This window comes from Macaca thibetana, chromosome 7, assembly GCF_024542745.1.
Source record: "Macaca thibetana thibetana isolate TM-01 chromosome 7, ASM2454274v1, whole genome shotgun sequence".
Lineage (NCBI taxonomy): Eukaryota > Metazoa > Chordata > Mammalia > Primates > Cercopithecidae > Macaca > Macaca thibetana.
The window spans coordinates 77752752-77779102 of NC_065584.1; the positions used below are offsets into that span (position 1 = coordinate 77752752).

The 26351-nt window shown below is 35.8% G+C and overlaps 1 long non-coding RNA gene across 1 annotated transcript in view; it reads right to left on the minus strand.

The window, feature by feature from the left end:
* LOC126959396 (uncharacterized) overlaps positions 1 to 26351 on the minus strand; it is a 78876-nt gene that overhangs the window by 22762 nt on the left and 29763 nt on the right. The window contains exon 3 of the long non-coding RNA XR_007727526.1: positions 23826 to 23956. This is a non-coding gene — a long non-coding RNA (uncharacterized LOC126959396). The remainder of the gene's footprint in view (positions 1 to 23825; positions 23957 to 26351) is intronic.

Below are 26351 nucleotides of genomic sequence, written 5' to 3' on the forward strand. Positions count from 1 at the left end.
TCAGAAGTTTCAGCCCTCAAACTGGAATTTTTCTCAAAGTTACTGTCAACTTAATGAAACATTACTAATGCAGGTATCTTTTTTTATTATTAGTGACATTAAATATTTTTTCATATATTTATTAAATATATGTATTTTTAGTAATTTGCTTATAACCTCTTTCCATAGGAATGTTTATCTTTTAGTAATTGATAAAAGTTATTTTTTGTTTTATAAGATTATTAACCCATTGTATTATTACACATGTTACAAAATTATCCCTAGTTTTCTGTTTATCTTTCAATCTTTTCTTTTTAAACTGTATGTTATTTATATTCCTTAATGGTTTCTGTGTTTTATATCTGAGTTAAAAATGTCTTACTTATTCAAAGATCACAAAAATTCTCTTCATGTTTTATTTTCACAAATTTATGTTTTGTTTTTTTCACATTCTGTAGTAATACACCTGGAATTTTATTTTCTGGAAGGAGATAGGAATGGAGCTTTATTTTTCTATTTGGCTAATGTATGAACTCCTTGAAAACCTCTGGTTACGAGTTAAATGGAGAATCTTTAATAATATTTAGGCACTATGAACAGTACTTTTTGTTTTGGGTTTTGTTTTGAGAGGAAGAAGGTACTGAAAATTGCCACTAGCTTGAATACTACAAGATTAGAGGACATCAGATTTCTTTAATTGTCAATTGTACAGTAGATCATATTAGCCAATTTTCTTTTAAAAATTATTTCCTCTGATTTATTTGGAGCTATCTGGTCGCAGAGATTCCCAGTTATTTTGTGGAGGCAGGAGGCAAGTACACTTTTAAAGTTACCCACACCTTTTATTCCTTGATCTAAGGATCATTTGTCAGAGTTTTCATTGAAACTAGGTAAGAAGGAAAAGAGACTAAGAAATATAATGCTTTTTAAATACTTTGGAAAGGCCAGCTTATCAACCATTTACTATCTCATCCAGGGCTCTGGGTTTAGCTTCACATTCATGGAGAGGCAACAGCCATTCTCCACAAGTCTCACAGAGGGACTGTGAAAGTGAAGTAGAAAAAAATTGGAGATATTCTCAGAGTACCTACAAAACAGGTGTTAACAGAGAAATGACAAAAAAAAAAAAAGATATTTGAAACAATTAAAACAAACAAGAAATTGGTATCTTAGAAAAGTATTTTCCAGCTTCTTTCAAGTTATAGTACACTTAGAAAATTATAATATCTGTATGGCACACTGGGATAAATGAACAACGTTGCCCATAGATAGCTAGCCTAGGAGGCCCTTCCTGCCCCTGCTCCCCAAGGGCTGGGGGAATCAACATTGCCACACACCTGTAGAACCTACCACAGTGCCCAGTGTGCTGACACTCAGCGATTAGAAATCCCTGCTTAGTAGGATCCTTAAAAGATATGTGCATTATCAAATTTATTAGATATTGCCAAATTTCTCACTAAAGGTTTTATACCTTATACTTTCATATTTGTCACTCTTAGAAGCAGTATATGTCAATTGCCATTGGTTCATATTCATGCCAACACTTGGCACTATCGGATTTTAACTTTTGCCATTTGGCTGAGGTAAAATATGTTATTGTGGTTTTAATTTGCATTTTCTTCTGCCAGTCTACAGTTTATCTTTTCTATTTGCATACCGTGTAGTCTTTTAATGAATACAATTTTGAACTTAATGTAGTAACATTCATCAACACTTTCCTTTTGAAATGTATTTTGTTTGTTTAAGAACTCCTCTGCTACCTCAAGTTCAGAAAATATTGTCCAACATTTTCTTTCTACGAGGTTAAAAGTTTTGCTTTAGCATTTAGTTCTTTGATCCACAACAATTGAATTTTTGTGGGGATGATATAGTATGAAGTAAAGGTATGCATGCTTTGTTTTTCTTTTTCTCTTAAATTCCTACATACTGTAGGATATTAAGTTATGGTCTGGCCAGGAAAACAGAAACCATGCCAAGTATTTCACACACAAGTCATTTACTTCAGGAAATTTAGTACAAAACTCTTGAAATAGCAGGAGGAGAAATAATGAGAGTTTTCTGCAGGAACAAAAATGAAGAGATGATGCAGAAAGATAAGGAAGGTGTTAATGTTCCTGGGATCAAACCCACAAATCTAAAACTGCTGTTGCACTCCTGGGCATACTACCACTGCTACAACACAAATTTAAAGTTAACGCCCCCAACATTGCTCATATAAAATAATAGATAAAAGGATAAGGAATTTTTTTATTAATACATAGTTTATTAAAACAAGCAAGGAGTAACATATGTTTAGATGCACAGTGCTTTTTTCTGTAATTGGCCATTAGACCATAGATGAAATTTACAACTTCCGTCTTCTACTACCAGTTCTATGTTCTCTTTGTCCTAACCTTAGCATTTCAGTTGGTTGGAGTTTTTTTTAATCTGCTTGGGTGACCCAAACTTTCATTCTTAGAAACCTGAGTTTTTAGTGGTCTGGGCACTAGTATTTCTTTCTTTCTTTTGTTCTATTCTCTACTTAACATGTTTTTATATGCTTCATTCTCTTTTTCCTCTTCTATTCCCATTTTTATTGATTGAGGTTTTCTTATCCCCAATCCCCTCTACTTGCATGGATATTGTATATTCTTTTTCTATTCTTTAAGGAACTATTTTAATTTTTTAAACATGCCTGCTTGACATAATAATGTCTAAATAAAATACTTTACCAGACTCTCCTCAAATAAAATGCCTTAGAACTATTAATACCAATCATTATCACTCCAATTTGCATGTTATTTTCATCGAGTATTTAAGTCTCTACATGTTTTCCCCTTCCCAAATTAATTATCATTACCATTGTTGATTCATGTAGTCAATGCTTTATCTACTATTTATCACTTTATTTGCTCACTTTCATCTCAGTTTTTCTTTACTGAATCAATGTCCTTCTTGATAAAGAGTATTAATTAAAAATTCCTGCAGTGTGGATCTATTGATAGTAAATGCAACCCATTTATATTTGTGAGAATGTCTTTTTAAAATTCCATTCCTAAATGATATTAAATCAGCATAAAATATTCATTTTATGAGAATTTAATTTTTTCTCAGCTTTCTAAAGAGGAGAACTCACTGTTTTCCCTTTTTAAATTATTGCTACTGAGAAATCAGGCATGATTTTAATTGTCGATGGTAGTCTGTCTCTTGTCTTGCTTTAAAAAGTATTTATTTGACTTTGATGCTCTAGAGGCAACTTGGAAATTATGGGACTTCTTGAATCTGAGGACAGGAGTATTTTATCACTTCTGGAAAATAACCATTTTAATAAATAGACTCTCCCTCATTCTCGTTTTCCTCTGAAACTTCTTTATAATTTATGTAGGACTTTCTCATTTTACCTCTATGTCTCTTAATCTTTCATATTTTTTCATTTCTTGACCTCTGTATATTTCTGTGAACTTTCTTCAATTTTCAAATTTAACTTTCTGTTCACTAATCCTTTCTTCATCCACGTCATTTTTAAATTTCAGTGACCAGATTTTTTATTTCTACAAGTATGTTTTGTTCCTTTTTTTTTTTTTTTAATTTGCCTGGTCCAACTTTTTTCACTAGCAGTCATGTTTTATTATGTTCAATATAAATTAGAGGGAATAACATAGCTAATTAGGACCAGATATAAAGAAAATGAACATCCTTAAAGCAAACACACAAGTGCCTTTTAAATTCTTTTAAACAACAACCCTGGGGCCAGGCGCAGTGGCTCATGCCTGTAATCCCAGCCCTTTGGGAGGCCAAGGCGAGCTGATCACTTGAGGTCAGGAGTTCAAGGCCAGCCTGGGCAATGTGGTGAAACCCCGTCTCTGCTAAAAATACAACAATTAAGCTTGCACCTATAATCCCAGCTACTCAGGAGGCTGAGGTGGGAGAATCGCTTGAACCCAGGGGGCAGAGGTTGCTGTGAGCCCAGATCATGCCACTGCACTCTAGCCTGGACAACAGAGCCAGACTGTGTCTCAAAAAAACAACTGCCAACAACAATGGAATTACCTTCTAGGATGCTTTTATACTTTAGCTTTTTAAAATAGTAAATTTTGAAGATTTTTACATATCAGCATATATAGGTCTAGTTTTTCTAAATTGCTGCAAAGTATTCTGTGTATTTTGATAGTATTAATTTCTTAGACTTTTTATTTTTTCCTCTATTCATTGTAATCAAGTCTGAACATTTTGTGGTGTGTTTTGATTTTTAATTATCTGAAGCTCCTAGGGTCTAATTTGCTCTTTTTGTGATTGCAAAGTTTTGATGTAACCTTTTCTTTCCTGTCTAGATCCCAAGTCAACTCAACGAGGTTCTCATTTCACTTTGCTAGTAGACAGATTTCTCCCTATCTACCCTTTCCCATAGGGCAGAGCCCTTTATGTGTCCTGGCTTTATGAATGTGTCTGTGAAGTGAGAGTTTGCCATTCCAACTCCCCAACTCAAGCAGTTCCAAAGTCTTGTCTTTTGGGCCATCATGTTCATTCAACTCCCTTGAATAGCAAGACTGACTAATACTCCTCCCAACTCCCAACTCAAGCTGACAAAGTGTCAGCATCCATTTACTAATCTGTCTTTCCATTTTCTCCTTGCTTTTAGCCCCAGGGGATTTTACATACTTCTTTGTGAGTTTAGCTATGCGTTTTAAATAATGCTGATTATATTTTTATCCCATACTTACAGGTGTTTGCAGTAGGATTTTCAGGGTCTTAGTCTGTCATATTGCTAGACATAGACTTTCTACTGTGTCATCACTTAGCCTTAGAAATATCTGGCTGCCACTTGTCTTACTAACTTCTCTCTAATCCCAGACACTTTGGCCTTTATGTGTTCTCTTCAGTATGCTTAAGTAAAGGGAGGCCTAATTTAAGTCTGAGACTCTGACATGGAGAGTGATCTCCTTGTCTGAATTTCAAAGAATGCCAAGGACACCTCTGGCAAATGTTTTCATACTTCCTCAGCTACTTTCCCTTCTCTCACATGACAATCACTCAAGGGCATTCCTATTTTAATCTGAAGTCCGATGTATATTTTATAATTACATTCAAGACAATCATCAGTTTACTAATCTTTCAATTTTCTACAAGGTAGTAGATATAGCAAGTGACTAGAGTAAAACAACCTGGATTATAGTTTAAGCTCTGCCACTAAACTGCATGACCTTGAGTTAAATTATTCTACCTCTTAGTGCCACTATTAATCTTTATCTATATGAAACCCTCACACTGTAAATGTGTATGATCATGTCATTCCAGAACTTACTTCTAAGAATTTATTCTAGCTACCAGAAAGTACAGAATGATTAAAAGCTAAAAGGTTTTATGTTTTTAAGTTTATCTAATCATAATTTTTCAAGTCGTTCATAAAAGTTGAATTAAATAACTCTTAGTATTTGTTTTTCTTTTTTGTTTGTTTGTTTTCCTCAACTCAGGGAAAAAAAGAGCTATTAGATAGATTTAAATTATTTAGGACAAGAAAATGTACTGACATTATTTGAATAGGAAAAGTCTAGGAAACTGGAATTGTAAGTGTCTAGGTTATATGAACATCTGGAGTTGATTATTCTAACCCAGAGCATAGTTGAAGGAATTAAATATAGTCACAAAGCATGTATTTCAAGAACTAACTATGGTGTCTCATTCTTTGCAGTACTTCAACATTTCAGCTAGTCTCTGCTTACCCTGTCTTCTCCTACATGTACACTTACCCTTATTCTCACAATCCAGATGAGCCCGGAAATATTAAACAGAAGTTACTAGAGAAGATCTCAGAAACCTGGCTGCCCTAGATGCTAAGAGCTACTTGCAATAGTTATGATTTGTGCACATATTTTTCCAGGGCTAGAGCACTTTCTTTAGTAAGAATGCTGGGAAGGACATTTGTTAGTCTTTCCGCTCCTGGCCTTCTAGTAACCATAACATTTCAAAAGTGAATCACTCTTTACATTTCGCCTACCAACATTTAAATGGGTCCATTTTGTACTTTAACCAGTGATTAATGAGATAATTTTATCTTTAATTTTCTTTAGCAGCAATAAAGGACCTCACAGACTGTGATACAATTTCCTCAACAGCACTGATAGCATTTTCTAGACTCTGGAGGCCTTGAGTTGCTAGTAGGGAAATGTACCTCCCATAGACTTCCAGTAGATGGCAGGTACAGCACTTCAAACCTCTCATAATATGAAAATACCCAACAGCTCAACACATAAAAACACTGTTACCGTGTTTTAAATCTCAAGTGCAGTGAAAAAGAGTGAGTAAAACTTTTGTTTACAGATCTAGTATCATATTATGGTATAAGTATCTTCTTATTTTTGTCTTCTACTAAAAATATAAATGCAACAAATGAAAATATATCAGGGAATGCCTGCAATTCCAGATTGCAAATTAAGCATTTGAATGTTGAATAATATAATCACCATGTTATAGATGTTAATTAAAGTGCTTAGTGAACAAAGATACATTTAGCAATTTTTAAATATAAATTTTGGAAGATGAGAAGCTATTGTTTTATAGCAATTATTGTTTAATAGGCTTCCGTTTACATTTTATTTATTCTTTTTTTACAGATTCATAGACGGTGGGAGTACAAATGTAGATAGATACATACATACAAGGATAAATTTCTTAATCTGTTTCTTTGTTTTCTTTGAATAATTAATCCCATAGTGTTTCCTACAATTTACTACAGAAATACATTTCTACAGTGGATTTGGAAAGAAGTGCCTCTATGTAATCTATGGTAAGAAACAAAGAGGAATGTATAGGCAGGCCTCTTATAAATAGGAAATAAGCTCTTAGACCATACATCAACTGAATAGCAAGACAGATGTTTATTCTGAGATGAATGACTGTAAAAGCTGCAAAATATTCCATTACACGTTCTTGTACATGCTTTCATTAAAAATATGTTCAAATGAAACATATCTAAAATATCTAGAGCTTTCAGAGATATTTTATGAACTCAGTAAAATCCTTTCAAAGGATTTAAAAATAGTTTTAATTTCAACATATGTTTTGACTGTCTTGTAAATTTGTCATATCTCTGTTATGCAGAAGTTGCTCACTGTGACTGGTATGACTGAGACTCAGCCAAAGTTATATCCACGTTACTTAAGATTATTTACTTGGTTTATTGCAATACTACATATTTTAATTATTTTATTTATCCTCCCCCTTAAATCAAGAGCAGAGTTTTCTTATTAAATTGTTTTATTCATTACTGAATCCACAGGGTTTACAATAATGCCTGGCACTTAGTGAGTGCTCAGGAAATAAGTATTAAGTAAGTGAATGAATGAGTTTATTTGTAAGGTGGAGTCCCAGGAGAAAAGAAAACAACAAACAGTAGTCACTCAATAGATATTTCCAGTTCCCTTTTTCTCTCTCTTCTGTCAACTGTATCACACTAGAAACCTTGGGGTCATCCTTGACTCTTTTATTATCCTTCATCACACCAGATTAGCTCATCATTTTCAAATCTTGGTCCCTCACAGTATGATCCACAGACTAGCAGCATAGGTATTAGTTAGGAGATGGTTAGAAATTCAGATTTTCAGGTCTCAATGTGGAACTACTGAATAAAAGTTTGCATTTGAGAAGATGACTCATGCATACAGTAAATTTTGAGAAGCACTGATTCAAGTTACTATGTTTTTCCTTCCGCATGTCCTATTTTTCACCTCACTCAAATAACTGTAAGAAATAAACTATCTTCCAAATTAGTCCACTTGCCTCTAAACTATACAGCAAACCACAACTAGATGCAACTTTTTAAACAGAGATTTGGTCACTTTACACTACTACTCAAGTGTCTACAACTCCTCTTTTACCTGATTACAGAAAGTGCAAATAATCCCTCATTTTGGAATTCAAGCCTCTCCGTCATCTGACTCCACACTCCCAATACAATCTCATCTTTTATCTCAAATTTAGTGTTTAGTTACAGTCTTACAAATACTACTGTCATTCTTGGCTACTTTATCTCTTAATCTAGAACACACTTCACTTTTTTTTTTTTAACCAAATGCTACTCATCATTCAAAGTTTAACATAAAAGATTATTCCTCCAATCTCTTCCTTCACTGCTAGAGTCCACATAGATTTTTCCATTTTCTACTGCACATAATTATGTCACAAAATACTCATTATGGAATATGCTGCATTGGTCTGCAGAGTTTTGTCATAAATATAAGCCTTGTTTTCTCAATAAGATTTTAAGTTAATCCAAAGCAAAATTTTATCTTTTTATTACTTCGGTATGTGATTCAGAAATTTAAGTAAATTCTTAGGTTGCATGTTGAACTAATCTCCTGTGGACTCTCTGGGTTGCCAGTAACAAAAAAACAAAGCCAGTTAGCTTAAGCATAAAGCAATGTTTCAAGAATCAAAGGTCAGAAGTGCAGTAGGGCCTTGAGAGGTACAGGAACTAGAGCACGGGATGCTGTCCAGAATTTTTTCGCACTCAGACCCCTTTTCTTTTCACCTGGTTTTCTATTACGTTGCTGCAAATGTAAGTGCAGTTCTTGCCCTTAAAAGTAATGCAAGAACTGCACTTACGTTTGCACCAACCTAATAATTTCCACACATCTGCTTTACTCTCATTTCTCTCTGTGTAATAGCTATCTCTACCTCTCTGGTCCATTTAAAGGAAGAGCATGCCCACCACAGCCTTTGAGCCTACATATTTTAAGAATAGTCAGCCAGGCACGGTGGCTCACGCCTGTAATCCCAGCACTTCGGGAGGTCGAGGTGTGTGGATCATTTGAGCCCAGGAGTTCAAGACCATCCTGGGGAACATGGTGAAACCTCATCTCTACTAAAAATGCAAAAATTAGCTGGGCATGGTGGTCCATGCCTGTGGTCCCAGCTACTCAGGAAGCAGAGGTGAGGGGACTACTTGAGCCCCATCTGTCGAGGCTGCAGTGAGCTGAGTGCACCACTGCACTCCAGCTTGGGCAACAAAGTGAGACCCTGTCTCAAAAAAAAAAAAAAAAAAGAAAAGAAAAAAAAATCAGTCTCTCAAAGAAATTGACTCAGGTTCTCCTCACCCTGGTTCCAAACTCCTGATTAGACCCACCCAGTCAACCATTGACAGAGAAAGAAATGATTTCTGCCACGGCTTCATTGTTTCTGTGAGAAACAGTTAATAGTGGGGAAAGGGGAGTCACAGGTTAGGAAGTTATTTCCAAGTATGTACATTATAGACAGCTAAAATAGAATCTTAGCCCACATCTATTTAGGTAAGCAGGGAAGACATCTTCACCCATCCCATCACCGCCCCATGAGCAAGTGCAGAAAGTATAATTAATCCAACAGTTCAGCTTCCTCTTTTCTTAAGCCTTCAATTGTTGCTTTGTTTAGCGCCTGATAAGTAAGATAGATGTTTCGCTTTCTGGTTGATCACGGCCATAACAAAAGAGAGTTCTGGGAGTCATTTTGTCACTCAGCTTTCATCCAGGGCTGCAAGGCTCGCATTTTTCAAAAAGCTTTCCTGCCTCAGGAATACAAGGCTCTTCACCTCGCTACAGGTAAGAATTTCTATCACTGGATGGTCTCGATCACCTCGTGATCCGCCCGTCTCGGCCTCCCAAAGTAATTACCTTGAATCATATACTTCAAAAAGCTTTCTACTTCTTCAGAAAAACAAAGTTGGCAGAAATAGTTCTGTTGACAAAAATGCTGTAGGAGGATTTTTATATTGATTAGGAGTTTGAAATAGGTGAGCTCCATTCCTTCTGACTCTGTTAACATACACACTATCATACGGAGAGATTGAGATCTCAGTCTCTGAGAAACTGAAAGAAACAGTTTCCGGAAATTGAAAGAAACAAGAGGTTAACCCTAAAATGCAGAGTTCCCCATTAATCCAAAAATATAATTATTATTTGAAACTGTGGTCAAAATAATTGATAAAGTATATTTAAAACCAAATGTAAATAAACGTGAAACAACAGGTGCAATGTTGTTTGTATCAATATTTGGACACCAAACATCACTTAGGATGTGCAACTCACAATTTTGATAACGTTTTGGAATTATAAGCCAAATTGTTTAGTTGGTTTTAGGTTACTGAATATTTGAATAAGGTAGATTACTAAATAAATATCAGTGATAGGAAAATTATTAGCTGTGCCACTGTAACAGGGAGTATAAATGAGGCAATTCATTTGTAGCTAATGATTGGTAGTTTTCACTAGTGATACATGAATAAAGCTACCTATAAGGTTGAAGAGCAGTAGGCACTATTTGGATACTCAAAGAATGAATATCAGGGAACATTGAGCTAATTATAAAAATACGCTCTTGAGGAAGGATCATATGTACGGTTGTTGTGTGTGTAAATTGCGTGGAATGACCAGCTACCTGGAGTTTGGTTGATTGATTATTCAATTCCTCATTTCGCTTTGCTCACACAGTCTCAACTTTGTTTCAGTAATCAGTGCTCATAGACGAAGCTAAAAAGACCTTAACATTGGCACTTGCTTAATGCTTCAGTGAAGCTCTAACAAGACTGTTACACTGGGTCTTTCTCTGGATCATTAAACAAATCATACAACCTCTAATTCCACTTATCAGTGCAGGTAAATGAAAAATCTTGCAGACAAATGTAGAAGGGGGAAAAATGTCACTCACTGTCCTGCGAAGTGCCTTTTAGGCTTCAGCATAGTTGTGCCTTGTTCCCAGGCCATGTTCTTCACCTCTGTAAACTGTTTTTACATTTTCCCATTGTCCATAGAGAAAATCGTGGGTTTTGCGATTTCCTATTCCATCTAATAGCATATCCCCAAATTGTTATCCACTACTGCTTTCTCAACAGGTCCCTCAACATTTTTCTTCCTTCTTCCATCTTTCTGTGGAGCAAGCCATAATTACTGCATGCTATATTATATTTCTTATATTCCTACTTTATCAGTGATTTCTATGGTTCATGATATCTGTCTTTATTTGTTCTTGTACTGGCCAGCCCTCTATCCCCTGTGATCAGGAAAAAATGTGACGTTTATAATCACTTATTCAAATACTTTATTTATTGAGCTCTTACTATGTGCCTACACAAGTGCTTCGGATACAAATTGCATAGTCCCTATCCTCAAGAAGTCCACAGTTTAATAGAGGAGACAGATGCAATCAGATAACTAAAATACAGTGAAATTATGTGCTAGGCACTACAGGGCTCTCAAGGAAAGGAAATAACCCACATTATCCTAGAGTAGAGATGGAGGTGAAGGTCAGGAAAGATACATTGAGGGAACTAATGCCAGAGTTGAGTGTTTTCTCCCCAAATATTTTATTGCAAAAAATTCAGACATATAGTAAAGTTGTAAAAGTTTAGCAATGTTGAATGTTCTACCATTAACATTTCACCATACTTGCTTTTTCATATCTATCCCTCCTCTATGTATATATCAAATCACGTTATTTTTCATGAGCCTCAAAGTAAATTTCATCACACTTTTCTTAAATGTTTCAGCATGCATATTATTAACCAGAGTTCAATATTTGTGTCTTAACAGCTTTTTAAACATAAAATGTGTATGCAATATAATACACAAACTGTAACACTTGCTGAGCCTTGACAAATATGTGCACAACTGTGTAACCAAATTCCTATCAAGATACAGAAGGTTACCATCACTCTAGCAAGATCCCTCACACCACTTTCGTCAGTCCTTACCCTGAGACAGCCATTGTTTTTTCTTCACCAAATATTAGCTTTGTCCTGTTTTAGAAGTTTGCATAAATAAAAATCATAGAACATGTTCTTTTTTTGTGAGGGATAAGTTGTGTCTTAAAAGCTGACAAAGGACAAGGGAGGGAGCCCTTTTTGTGAGAGAGGAGAAGGAAAGTTTCATCGAATTGTACCGCTCACCCACAGCCAATGTAGGCCACCTTGGTTAATTGCACAGACTAGACTCTGCTTTTCTGTGAAATCCTGACTTTGAATTCTGACTGCCTAGATACAAAGAATCAGTAGTCAGAATCTTTTGACTTCCTGTGATTTTTTTTTCTTCTTTTTCTGACCCACAGGAAACTTTTGCCCCTAGAGTCTTGGTACAACTCTTGGTACAACAATCTGAAATCAAATTGCTTTTGTGTGGCTCTCTTTAAGTGTGAATTGATGTAAGTATTGATAGTGTATCTCAGGCTTCCTTGGAGTCCCAAGCTCATCTCAGTTCAACCACCTACCAGTAACACTGTTCATTCATCACAGTCCTTCTTATGCTTTGATGCTTTTCCATGCAAAAGTACAACCAAATGCTTCTTGCCCTTAAGCAGTGTATGTAACATCCCAAAAGACAGGAATGTTACCACATGAGGAAATTCCTTAATTCACTAAAAGAACTTAGCAGTTATAGCTATCCCAAACAACCAATCAGATATTTTATTCTTTGGGAAACCAGGTGTCAATGAGTCAAAACACTACTTCCAAGAACTGTGTAAGAATTAAAATAAATATCCCCCCAAAAGTGGAATAAATGGCTACTTAACTACAATGTAAACACACAGCAATGTTATCAGTAATAGTACAACAGATTTTAATTCAATTGTACAGATTTTAAGGTAAATTTGGAGCACAAAAATCACATAGATATAGTTGTTTAGGCATTTAAGTAATCTTTGTATTTATCCCTATTATCACTTGCAAAGGTACTACCTGTTCTAGCCCAGTCAAAATTTTACTGACCATCACAATATTCAACAGTCTTCAAAAGCATAGGCATGGTATCCAGGTAATTTTGGGGGAATTCTCCTTTTCATTCAGCAAACTATTCTAGGCCTCCAACCAGGTGGCAAGATTTCCTCCACTCACTGACTACTCACCTTTAATAGATGGCCCCCAGAAAAATTCACTCTATATTATGAAAAGGAAAATGCCCACATCCGCAGGAATCACCGCCAGTATGACAACCACCAAGAAATTAAGATGTATTTCTGCTGTCACAAGCTATATGACCTTAGATATTCCATACATATCTTTGGGCCTATGGTTGGTTTCTCACTTTGAAAATGAAGAACAAAGTGGTTCTACTATAAATAAAACTGTCAATAACAATTTTTAAAAAAGATTATTTTATTAAAAAGGTACATAAAAACAGAAGTTATTTTTAATGTAATTTTAACATCCTTGTTTCATATAGGCCCTCTAGACAATACATTCACATCATTTTGTCTTACTTGTTGTGTTTGGATATTTAATGTGTACTAACCACAGGAGCATTTTCCAGAGCCCTTGTGATTGTAAGGGTTAGAGTGTTTTTACGTAAGTGTTTGTGTACTTATTAATTCAATTCTATGTTACTCGTTTCCCTACTATGTGCTTCATATATTTTCTACAGAATTTAGTTCATCTATAGTAGGCAACTAGGAAATGAGAAATAAATGAGTGACTGAATAGAAAATATTCTATCTTAACTTTCAAGCAACTAGCACATAAGATGGAAGTTCTTCAGCCCCCCTCCCCCATTCTCACTCCCTGACCACTGGTACCTTACAATCCTATTCTCCCTGGCCAGGTGCTGCCTACCCATGCAGCACCTTTGTGGGAATTTTCTCATTTATTACAGGCATAAGTATAAGGGGGCAGGTCATGGGGGATTGTATCCCACAGCCATCATTCAGAACTATGGCTCTAAGTAATTTGTCTTGTTTATACATCACTACATTTCTGGAGATAAAATTAAATATTGCCAGTTTATTTCAGTCTCCCTAAACCATTACCGATTAATAATTTGGCAATAATAAGTTATGCAAATAGTGGAAGTCACCAACTGGGACCTGTTCAGATGACATTCATAAAGTTGCTAATAAAAATGTATTTAAATGGGTATATATTAAGTATAAATTTTCTGAAGACTGCAAAGCCCCACACAATGAATTCCATACCCTCATGTACTCACATAAAGTCATTGGATGGTTCTCTCAGCAATTATGTCATATATCCACCCTAGATTCCCCTCTTTTTTTTTCTTTTTTCTTTTTAACAACAAATTGAGTTGTTACTCCTATTGGATTTTGTTACAACAAAAGGATTATTATTGTTAAATAAATATTAGTTATTGAATAAGATTACATGTGCTTCATTTCTTAGTGAAAGTGCTTGTATATTTAAACTGGGAACTCAGCAAATCTTCTGGTAGAGTAATGTTACATAATATTAACTGTAAAATGAAGCATTATAATTATCCAGAATAAGCCATCAGGTAATTTTTTGTAATGTAAAGCTATGCCCCTCTACTAGTGAGAAAAAGCTCCTCTTTTAGAAACACAGGTTACAATAGATCAATGAGACCTGTATTGAATTTGCATTATGTTTTTAAGTCAAAACAGGACAATCAAAACCAACTCTATAGAAACAAGATTGTTTCATTTATTTGCTATAATAAATTCCAGAAAATTGCCATAAATATATAAATCACCCATCTCTGGATTAAACACAGTTATAGTGAAAATATGCAAGATGAAAAATGAAATAGATATGAATTAAAACCCATTAGATATGATGCTTCTGTGTATTGTACAACCTAAACAAGCGTATGCTGCAGCCCAGTCCCTGACACATGACTCTTTCGTATCTCCAGAATTTTCATATCCAATCCCCTCTAATTGAAATATCACAGCAACTTTTATAATTCTGACCAACTTCTGTTCACTTATTTTCAGACAAGTCAAATTGAGCCTATCTAGTGGGATAGGTTTCTACTAGTGGAATAGAACTGTCTCCTCCTCCTTGATTGATACATTCTCTGTGTTCCCACAACACATGGTTCATTTTGCACTGCAAAACACTTATCAGGTTGTTTTATGATATAATCAGTAGTGTGCTAGTAAACAAGCTCCCTAGGGGGATGGGAAGCCCAGATTTGTAGCATTTGTCAATTTCCATGGTATAAACACATCCACCATAACTGATTTAAAGCTATCGATGGCTTAACAACTGGCTGGCAAAAAAATCCCAAATGCTTAACAGTTGGTTCTCATGAGCCTTTATGTCAGTTCCAGTACACCAATGGATATCATAATTTTACATATCAGTCTCCTCTACTAGACTGTTAATTTCTCAAAGGTGGGAATCCCGTATCATGTATCTCTGTATCTCTAAAAGCTAACACAGTGCTTGGTATAAGATAAGTGTTTAAGAAATATTTTGAGATATTAGCTTCTAACTGTTTTCTATCCAGAGTTCTCATTTTCTGTTCCACAGTTCAAGCAATTTACTTTGAGTTCATTGATTTAGAGAATATGTCACAGGATAAAAAGAAAGCAAACTGTGATTATCTGGCCTTTATAAACCAACAGCCTGAACCCCAGAGAAGGGAAAGGATTTAAGGTATAGATAGAATGCTAAGACATTATATCTGATTAAATTTTATAAGCATTTCTTGTCTTCTCCAGTTATTGAGTACAGTTATTAATTTTATTGTCCAAATCTTCTGTATCCTCAACATGTTTTTCCATTTGGTCTATCTATCAATTATTGGTAGAAGTGTCTTGAAGTCTTCCTCATAAACAATGAATGCCAAGTTCTCTTGAAGGCTTTATCAATTTTAAAAAACTGCTTTTAACCATCATTCTCAGCAAACTATTGCAAGGACAAAAAACCAAACACCGCATGTTCTCACTCATAGGTGGGAATTGAACAATGAGAACACTTGGACACAGGAAGGGGAACATCACACACTGGGGCCTGTTGTGGGGCTGGGGGAGAAGGGAAGGATAGCATTAGGAGATATACCTAATGTAAATGATGAGTTAATTGGTGCAGCACACCAACATGGCATATGTATACATATGTAACAAACCTGCAGGTTGTGCACATGTACCCTAGAACTTAAAGTATAATAATAAAAAAAAGAATATTCAGGATCAACAACAACAACAAAAAATAAAAAACAGCTTTTCAATTATATAATGTACATACAGAAATTACACATAGTATTTACATAAAATCATAGTATTCTGTCTGATGAATTATCACAAATCAAATACAGCCAGGTTAGGAACCCCAGAGGTTCCTTTATGCTGCGACCAATCACAAACTCCTTCTTTCCCAAAGATAACCACTATGCAGATTTCTAACATCAGTTAGTTCTGCTCAACTTTAAGATTCATATAAATTGAATCACACATTATATATTATTTTACACATTTGGTTTCTTTCAATCAACATTATGTTTGTGAGATTTATTATTGCTGTTGCATTTTACTATAATGTATTCATTCTATCATTAATGAGCACTTAGATTGTTTCCAGTTTAGGGCTGTTAAGAAACATTTTGTATTTTGGAATATATTTCTAAACATTACCCTTGAATATACATATATAGAGAGATAGATAGATAATTCTGCCCAACTGTAGGCTAATGTAAGTGTTTAAGCACATTTAAGGTGGACTGGGCTAAGCTCTCATGTTCACTAGGTTAGGTATATTAAATGCATTTAGAACTTATGGTATTTTCAACTTACCATAGGTTTGTCAGGATGTAACCCTATCACAAGTCAAGGAGCATCTGTACCAAAGGTAATTTTCATAGTTCATACCTTTGAGAAGCTTAAAGTTTAATGGAAAAGGCAAATGCAATTAGATAACTAAAATACAATAGTCAAAATATGTGCAAGGCATTACAAGAGCTTAAGAGAGGAGAAAATAGAAAATCTTATACTAGAGTAGAAATGGCAGTGAAGGTCAGGAAAGATACTTCAAAGGGCGTAATGCCTGAGTTGAGTCTTTTTCATCCCAACATTTTATTATGACAAATCTTAAACATACAGTTGTGTTGAAATAATTTTAGACATCCCACCTCAAGAACCTAGAACATTATATCTATCTAACATTATATCTAGAACATTCCAATGCTTTGAAAAAGAAAAGCATTGAAAAAAAGAAAAAGAAAAGCATTGGAAACCCAAAGTAATCAAAAAAGATGGCAATAGCAAAGATAAGAACAGAAATAAATGAAATTTAAAGAGAAAGATAAGTCAAACAAGAACTGAAACAAAGAACTGGTTATTTGAAAATATCAGTGAAAATTACAAACCTCTAAAAAGACTGAAGAAATAAAAAAAGAAAAGATACAAATTATCAATATCAGGAATGAAACAGGGGATCTCACTACAGCTCCCCCAGACACTGGGAGGATAATAAGGAATTACTGTGACCAACTCTACACACATCAATTTGACACCTTGGTGAAGTGGATTACTTGTTTGAAAACCACAAACAGATTATTTGATAGATAATATGAAGTAGATAATTTGCATAGCTCTATTGTTAACAGAAAAATCAAACTCTGTATAATATTTTAAGAGGTTTATTCTGAGCCAATGTGAGTAACCACGGCCTGGGAAAAACACAAACCCAAGAAGCCTTGAGTAAGTGGCCCTAAGACAGTTGGATTACATTTGGTTTTCTATATTTTAAACATGCAGGAGTTACAGACAAAGACATAGATTAGTACATGGGAAGTATACATCAGTTTGGCCCAAACAGGTGGGATATTTTGAAGCAGGGGTTTACAAATCATAGGTGGATTCAGAGATTCTTTAATTTGCAGTTAGTTAAAGAGTAAGGCTCTGTCTGAAACTTGGAGATATCCAAAAGGAGTATGTAAGTTAAGATACTATGCCATCTCAGAGTCAGCCACAGTAAAATGACTTATTTAGCAAAACTGATGGTCTGGCCTGCAGGCCTGACTTAATCCTTGCCTAACATGGCCTTAGGTCCTCTTTGTAATTTGGTATCTTATTGTCACAAATAATCTGTTTTGTCTTATGATCTCTATTTTAACATTAATTCTGCTCAGCTGTATCTATATTCCAAAAGGGTGGGGGTAAAATGAGGCATGTCTAACCCCCCTTCCCATCATAACTGGGAACTCAGGTTTTAAGGTTTCTCTGAGGTCCCCATGGCTAAAAGGGGGTCCGTTCAGTCATTGGTGGCTTAAGATTTTATTTTTAGTTTACACTATTAATGATGTGGAATTTATAATTTTGAAACTACCAAAAAAGAAATCTTCATGCCCATATGATTTCACTGGAGAATTCTGCCAAACTCTTGAATTAGAGAGGAATTAACACCAATTCTACACAAGATTCTTCCAGAAAATATGAAAAAATGGGACTATTCCCAATTTATTTTATGAAACTAGTTGTGATGATTGATTTTATATGTCAACTTGACTGGGTTAAGGGATGCTCAGATTGCTGGCAAAACTATTTCTGAGTGTGTCTGTGAGTGTAGGTACAGATTAGCATTTAAACCTATACACTAAGTAAAAAGATCTGTCCTCACCAATTTGGGTGAGTATGATACAATCCATTGAGGACAAAAGTTGAAGGAAGGGCAGTTTTGTTGTTGTTGTTTTCCTGTCTTTGAGCTGGGACATTCATCTCCTTTGGCCATTGGACATTGCAGCTCCTGGTTCTTGGTCCTCAGATGCCAGGACTAACACCAGCATTTCCTCCTCACATATATGGTTCTCAGTCCATTAGCCTCAGACTGGAAGTTGCACCATCGGCTTTCATGGTTTTCAGGCCTTTGGATTCAAACTGAATTACACCACTGGCTTTCCTTGTTCTCCAGCTTGGAGATGGCATATTGTGGGACTTCTTGGCCTTCATAATTATGTGAGCCAATTTCCATCATAAATATCCTCACATATATTCCCAACTTATTTTATGAAACTATATGTATGTATATGTATATATTTGTATGTACACACATATGTGTATGTGTACATTTATATATATATTTATATATAAATTATATATTATAATTTAGAAAAGTGTAATCACTCTTCTTTTTGCCCTGATTACGGAGCAGATGGACTCTTTTTTAAGGGTAAACATTCTCCTTTCAAAGACCGCAGGGCTAATCTTTTCATGTATGAGGATATAGTAGTCAGGGAGGTGTCAGTTGCTGCAACTTTTGATCTGCTGATACAGGTGGCTGTGGGAGTCTCAAGAAACAAGACCAGGAGCAGAGAGTGGAGTCCCACTGCCCCCCAAGAGCCAGGCTCAGTCGCATCTGTTTTCTGGCACCAGGTGTCTGAACTCTATGAAGAAGACAAAGCTACAGGTGGAATCAGGTTGGATAACTGCCTATTGCTCCTCACCTCCAATTCCTTGCCTCAACTACCCACCAATTATGTGAGGCCTGCTGAGGGTTTATTCCAAACAAGGAACATTCCACTTAAACCTATAGCTGAGCTTCCTATGAAGCCGGACTGTGACCCTCCTGAGGGAACACATAGTGACCCACAGACAAAGGAGGTGAAATGTCTCTTCTATAATGAGGCTCCTCTATTCCACATGTGGGGAAAGATCACCACACAGCCAGCCACTGCTATTAAAGAGTTACAGTCCTCAAAAATCTGTTTGAGGACAGAAACATATGTCTCACACTCTTGAGATGGGGTGGAGGATGTCTAGATGAAAAGTAAAATTTATTAACAGAAAAACAATTTTTTAAGAATGTGTCAAGATAATATTTTTTCTGCTATTATGGTATATTTCCTGTCCCAGTTTTTCCTTCTTTCCATTCCCCCTATTAAGACAAATAAAAGGTAGTCTTTATAGTCTCAGAGAAGGGATGTAAGATTAAAAAAAATAAATTAAATATCTAGGACAGAAACATGAGGGAGAAAAATGCCTGGAAACTTGACAAAGTGTCCTTGAATCAGAGGGATGGGAGGAGAAAATGGTGTTGCTTTGAATAACTTTCTGAGAATATGGCTGAAGACAAATAGGATCTTGAGCAGTGTCCCAAAGGGAATCCCAGGTTCTAAGAGTAGCAGAGAAGATGAAATGTTTGCCTAGACCTTAAAGGCCTTGCTGACTAAATCAATTAACATCCTAGCAGTATCCTATATGTCCCTCTCCCCATTACCATATCACCTTGTTGCCACAGCATCTCTCAAAGACATAACACAACCCTGGAGAGGATTAATGAGACTGATGCTAGGATTTCCAAACACGGTGTGACAGAACATGGGGAAAAAGAGAAGTTTCATTTCTTGGACTTCTTGGAAAAGAAGTTTACGGTGTGAAGTGTATAACTGGTATATTTTATTCTATCATCCCTAATATGGCTAAATGCACTATTTCCCGAAAGGTTTTTAGGGTGAAAATGGGGATTCCTCAGTTAAACAGTTCTGTAAAATGCTGGGCAAACTGTTGAGTTATTATTTCCATTGTTCATGAAGCAAGGAGTTGTTAGTTGATCAGTGCTAGAATTGGCCTGGGAGCCACAGCAGAGAAACAAAGATACCAAAAGTCCATGCTCTGAGTTCAGGAAAAGCTGGTTTGGGGGGCCAACCACCATTCTGAAAGGCATCTTGAGAGGTGGCATTCAGCAGAATCAGGTGAAATGGTCCAGGACTTCCCCTTCTCCAAGTCACCTGTTCCCATGGAAGAGTGAAACTCAAGAGTTGGCCTCAGTGGGTAGATGACATTGGGGTTTTAGCCTTGCAAGGGACTGTGACAACATAACACAGAGAAGCACATGCTTCAGAGGAAAACAATGTGATATTGCCAGCTACCAGTCAGCAAAAACTTATACCTGAGTTTCCGATGGGCCATCAAAGCTAGGAGCTGCTGGGAGTGAATCCCTTAATAAAGCCACCACTTCTTTTACGACAAGATGAGGAGAATAACCTGAGCAGAAATTATAGTCACTCGCCAAGACAGTCTGTTAAACAGACATTGGTATTTTCCTTTTCTCTTCTGCCCCGTCGGCAGAGGAAAAAAACATTATGATGAGGAAGAAAAGTAGAATGTACGTAAAGACAGACTATGTCTTGTCTCTCTGTCTCTCTTTTTATGTTAATGATCAAGGACATTTTGGAGTTGCCATGTTAAAGCTAAATATGTTTCATTACAGCACTGCTTCTTGGAGCATTTAAAAATATGAAATGAGAAAGAGACCATTTTTCACAATGTATCCCAAACTCATTTAAGTCACACAATACTTTTTTAAAGAACATGGTATAAAGGGCTAGTGTACTGCTGAATACCTTTTGAGAAATGTTAGACTACTTGTCTATACTCAGTCAGCAGCAGGGTAGGGGTTCACAGAACACAAAGGAAATATCCAAATTTATTCCAACCCAGTGGTTAAATAACATCCATATTTCTTTAAAAAAATATAATTAGGCAAGTGTTCTTCTCTTTAAAGATGAAATGGTAGTAAATATCAAAAGGTTGAAAATCCTTTCATCTATGTAGAGGCTACAAATGTTTGAGGCTTCAGCAGGTTATCAAGTGTTTAAATGACCCTGTTTTCCAGAACAAAACATTCTGGAGAAATTATTTCTCTCTGAGCCTTTGGCTGCTGTAGAACAAGATAAACAAGTTTTATTGAAGGAGAAAAAAGGTAACTTGCATTTCAGGAAGTAAACATGTTATTCAAAAAAGTAAGCAAATTTATCTTCAAAAATGTCTATCTAATTGTATTCTGAACTCCAACATTACCAATGCATTCACATTTCTACTTGCTTCTCATCGGCTTCTCCACCCTTTCCTTGAAACACATGCATTTTTAAAGATTAAAATTTTTGTACCTACTTATCCCCCAACACACATACACACTACACACACACCCCTGTTTATATCTTTCTCTAAAAATACAAGGTCATTTCTTACCATTAAATATTTCTCTAATACATATCAGTTGTGTTTGGTTTTGTTCTAGCTTTGGCAAACATAAAATTAAAAGTGACTATTAATGATTGAATTCCATAAAGGGGAGACCTAATCAATGTAAAGCTCTCTTTATTTTGTCTTTGTTTAACTTATATACACCAGAGTTAAGACACTTGATGTACAACCTTGTTTGAAAAACCTAAAATCAAACTACAACAGTGAATTTGTTCTCATTTTGAATTTTGGCCATTAAATGAAAATTAAATTACATACATAAATCACACTTTTCAATTACTTGCATTGTTTCTTTGTCCCCACAAAATGCACACAACTCATCTCAAAAAAAAAAAAAAAGTTATTGTTGGAAGGACAAGTACGTTTGTACCTAAAGTCAAATTGGTTTTTATCGGTGAGTGACATGTAACTCTGAAAATTGTCAGTATAATTTTAGTAGGTGGGATTAAGAATCTCAACAGTTGCCAAGAATAATAAATCATACCACATTTTGAATGTGTTCATGTCTCATTTTCAGCCAAAAACATTAGAGGTGCAATGCAATGTATGAGATAATTAAACATTATCTTGGGACAACCTTCAACTCCTCTTTCTAGAACCTCTGTCCCTCCACGTAGTCTCAGCATCTAAGCCATCTTTCTAAACTGAGTTGTATTCAACACACAGGAAACGGCAATATTTCAGACATAGGGACTGCTTTCCCACTATTTCTTCATCATACCACCAATATACACAAGGCAGGATCCAGTGATGTCAATAAAGATGGAAATGTACTTCACAGTTTGTTTATCACTTGTTGTTTCTTATGCTTTTAAAAATTTGCTCCATAATTTTTATAATTTGCTATAGTAACAATTCAACTTATTTTGATAGTCAAAAAATAAAACACCATTGGAAAGAAAAGCACTAAAAAAATTATTATCCAAACTGGCTTCTTATCCCCGCAATGATGGATTTTTATGACATTTTTAAAGCAGTAATGGAAAAAGCAAAACAGCAGGTAGCCAGCTGGCATATTGAACAAGTTCAATAATATTAGGTTGAACATATGAAATATGTTCATATGAATATGTATGAAATAACAAAGCACGTAAATCTTTTTTTTTTTTTTTTTGAGACGGAGGGTCATTCTGTCGCCACGTTGGAGTGCAGTGGCCATGATCTCAACTCACTGCAATCTCCGCCTTCCGGGTTCGAGTGATTCCCCTGCCTTAGCCTCCAGAGTAGCTGGGACTACAGGTGCGCACCACCACGCCCAGCTAATTTTTGTATTTTTAGTAGAGGCGGGGTTTCACCATGTTGGCCAGGATGGTCTCGATCTCTTGACCTCATGATCTGCCCACCTTGGCCTCCCAAAGTGCTGGGATTACAGGCGTAAGCCACCACGCCCAGCCACAAAGCACATAAATCTTATCTACACTGACTTGCTGATGCCCCTTCAGACCCCAAAGGTAAAGATGCCCTGTGTAAACCAAGGAGTTCCTCTAATGGCTGCGTTATTTGATGCTGATATGGTAGCTACTACTTACAGAAGTGTCTTCTATGTACAAGGAATTTTATATTATTTATCTTATTTAATCAAAACAAATAAAATATTGGTATATCCATTTTGCAAATAAAGACATGAAAGCTCAATGAAGTTAGGTAACTTGCCAAATTCACACACTGAGGAGGTCGTGATGCTCTTCTTTGAACTTAGTTTTGTCTAACACTCAAAAGTGGGCACATGACATCCACTCCCACTTATCATGTAAGTTAAATTTTGCTGAAAAACCGTCTGTTTTACTATGTTTTCAAGGTGTCAACTTGAAATTAAAAATAACTACTTCCTCGTTCACTGCTATTAATGTTATGAGGAAAAACAAACAGAAAAACTGTAGTTGAAATACATGAGTCCAAGATGAGACTACTAATTGCAAAACTTTGCTAACTAAAAAGTAATATAAAGTAGAGAACAGTTTAAATTTCTTCTTCACTGTCTGGTTTCCTCTAACCCTGGTTAGATTGTCACTTAAAGTTCTTCAAATGGCAGGTAATGGAAACCAGCCTAAATAACCTTCATTTTTTAAAAAGTACTTTTTGTACAGGCTCTGACAAATCTAACAGAGCTTAATGGTTTTTTAAAAATGAAAACCTTCTAGGTGTCAAGCGGAGCCTGGTGAGTGTACCTTTGAGGCTTGCCCTTTTCTTTAGATCCGGTTCTTTACAAGAGCAGCCAGGAGTGCTTCTGCGCATCCTGCAGACTGGCCCAAGTGTGATTTGTCAAAGAAGGTACATATTACACTCCCTAGAAGAGTATCTAAGAAAGGAAATACAGGGAGCTTCAGTATACATTTCAGTCAAATAGGCATACACTTTATTAACTCATCAATTTACCAAAGTAATCTCACTAAAATATTACAGCACATAGTTTAAGGAAGCATATGTTCAAAATCTCCACTATCACGCAATACTTTATAATTTTCTTAGAGTTAATGTAGGACATTTATGTTTCCACTTAAATGACAATGAAATGATTTAATTTGAATCTTTGCCATCCCTGTGTTGCCTATGTTATTTAATATCACCATTCTCCATATTTTATCAATTCTACAGTGCACTTTTTCCCCCTCATTTTCACATCTCTGGAATCAGGATGTGACTTAAATTGATGACATCTTGCAATTGTTGTTGGCTTAGGACACAGTTGTAATATAGTTTTCATTGCTAGTACAAGCATGAATGTCGTACTTATTCCAGTTGATATGGCTGAACAATGGTAATTCCTTGATGTTTTAGTCAAGAAAAATTCTAAGAATTGCTTGAAGTCATATAACTCCTAGACATTGTCTAAAAGCTTTCTTTTGACACCTTCTCATAAGTCAACAAAGTGCCAACATTAAAGCTTACAACTTCAAAGAAAATCTCAGAAACAATAGTGGAGAACTCTTGTTGGCACTGAGGACAATAGTATATGGAAAAATATGGATTTTGACAATTCTGTGTAAAAGACTTGTAAGAATTAGATTCTGAATGTAAAAGTGTTTTAGAAATATTTTAACTGATTTATTTTGCTTACATTTTCCTTTCCACGAGAGTGAAATATGACTTCTAAAACCTCTGTCTAAATAAATCTAAAATAGCTCTTTCAGGTGGTTCAACATAAAAATTCTAAGCAATAAAGTATTATGTCAGAGTTTAATCTTAGTGATACACAAAATAATGGTGCATTTTACAATCAGGGGTGTCTTCAATCAGTACTAACCTAAGCTAAAATGATCGGAGGCTTCTGCAACATCTTCACTCTCTGTGCCCAATTAAATACAGGACCCTATCAGTGTTGCTTCTGGAATACAGTTTTACTCTGATAATTCTTCTCCATTCCCATTGCTTTTCCTCTAATGATAGTCCTCATAATTTCTTCCCAGATTATTACAATAGTCTTTTGTAGATCTCTTGGCCTCTGTTCTCTTCTCAGAGCAATACATTCTTCCCAATAACTGAGTGATTTCCATGACGTGCAGTTATATTCAGGTCACTATTCAGTTGCAAGCCCTCAATAGCTCCCCATTTCTTAAGGCATAGCTGGTAAACGAATTGTAAACATGTCTTCTCCCCACATGCCCATGGTTTTTTCTCCTTTCATTTATATGTTCAACGAAGGCGGGGTCTACTTTGCCATTCCAAGTCGTTTTCATAGTACTGGCTCATAACATATTCTCACTAAATTTTTGATGAGTGAATAAATGAGCCCGATATGCTTCACAATCCATCTAAACACTAAACTCCAGACAGCAACTACCTGTCTACCTGTCTCTAATAGTTGTCATTCAAGGTTGACTATTCCAAACCCACAGGATGAAGTCGTAAACTCTTTAAAACAGTAATCGAGAGTATTCAGTCTTCCCTCTATGTTCTTTCATAATCTCATCTCTTGTCCCTCTCTGTCATGCATGCTTTTGCTCCAACCGCATCAGACCACTTGACATTTCCTGAATAATCCTGCCAAAAGTTATCACTTCTTCTGTGCTCCCCTTATACTGCTAACTTAGCATTGCTACACTGAGTTAATTGTAGATGTGTCTGTTTGCCCTCTAGGAAAAGACATTATGCCATAATCATTTTTTATGTCCCAAATACATAGCATCATTTCCATCAGAAAATGTGCTGAAGTTAAATGTTTATGGATGTCTGTATCTGCTTCCCAGGGCTGCCATAACAAATTACCACAAACTTGGCAGCTTAACACTACAGAAATGTATTCTCTCACAGTTCTGGAGGCCAGAGGTCTGAAATCAAGGTGTCAGCAGGACTGCACTCCCTGTGAAAGGTTAGGAAAGAATCCCTTCTCATCTTTTCCAGCTTCTACAGGCTGTAGGTTTTTCTTGGTCTTTGTCTTCACATAGCTTTTCCTCTTCTCTGTGTGCCTCTCGTCTGCGTGTCTCTGATAAGGACACTTGCCATTGGATTTAGGGCCCATCCGGATAATCCAGGATAATCTTATTTCAAGTAGCTTAGCTTAACCACATGTATAAACAGCCCTTTACCAAATAAGGTCTTGTTCACAGATCCTAGGAAGGGAACACATCTTTTTTGGGGAGCCACCAGTCAATGCACTAAATCACTTTCTAGCACACATATTTTCCTCACAAATAATTCTAAGGCTGTAAAAGCAATAAAATGTAAAAGTAGATCTCAAAGGGACCACACACACA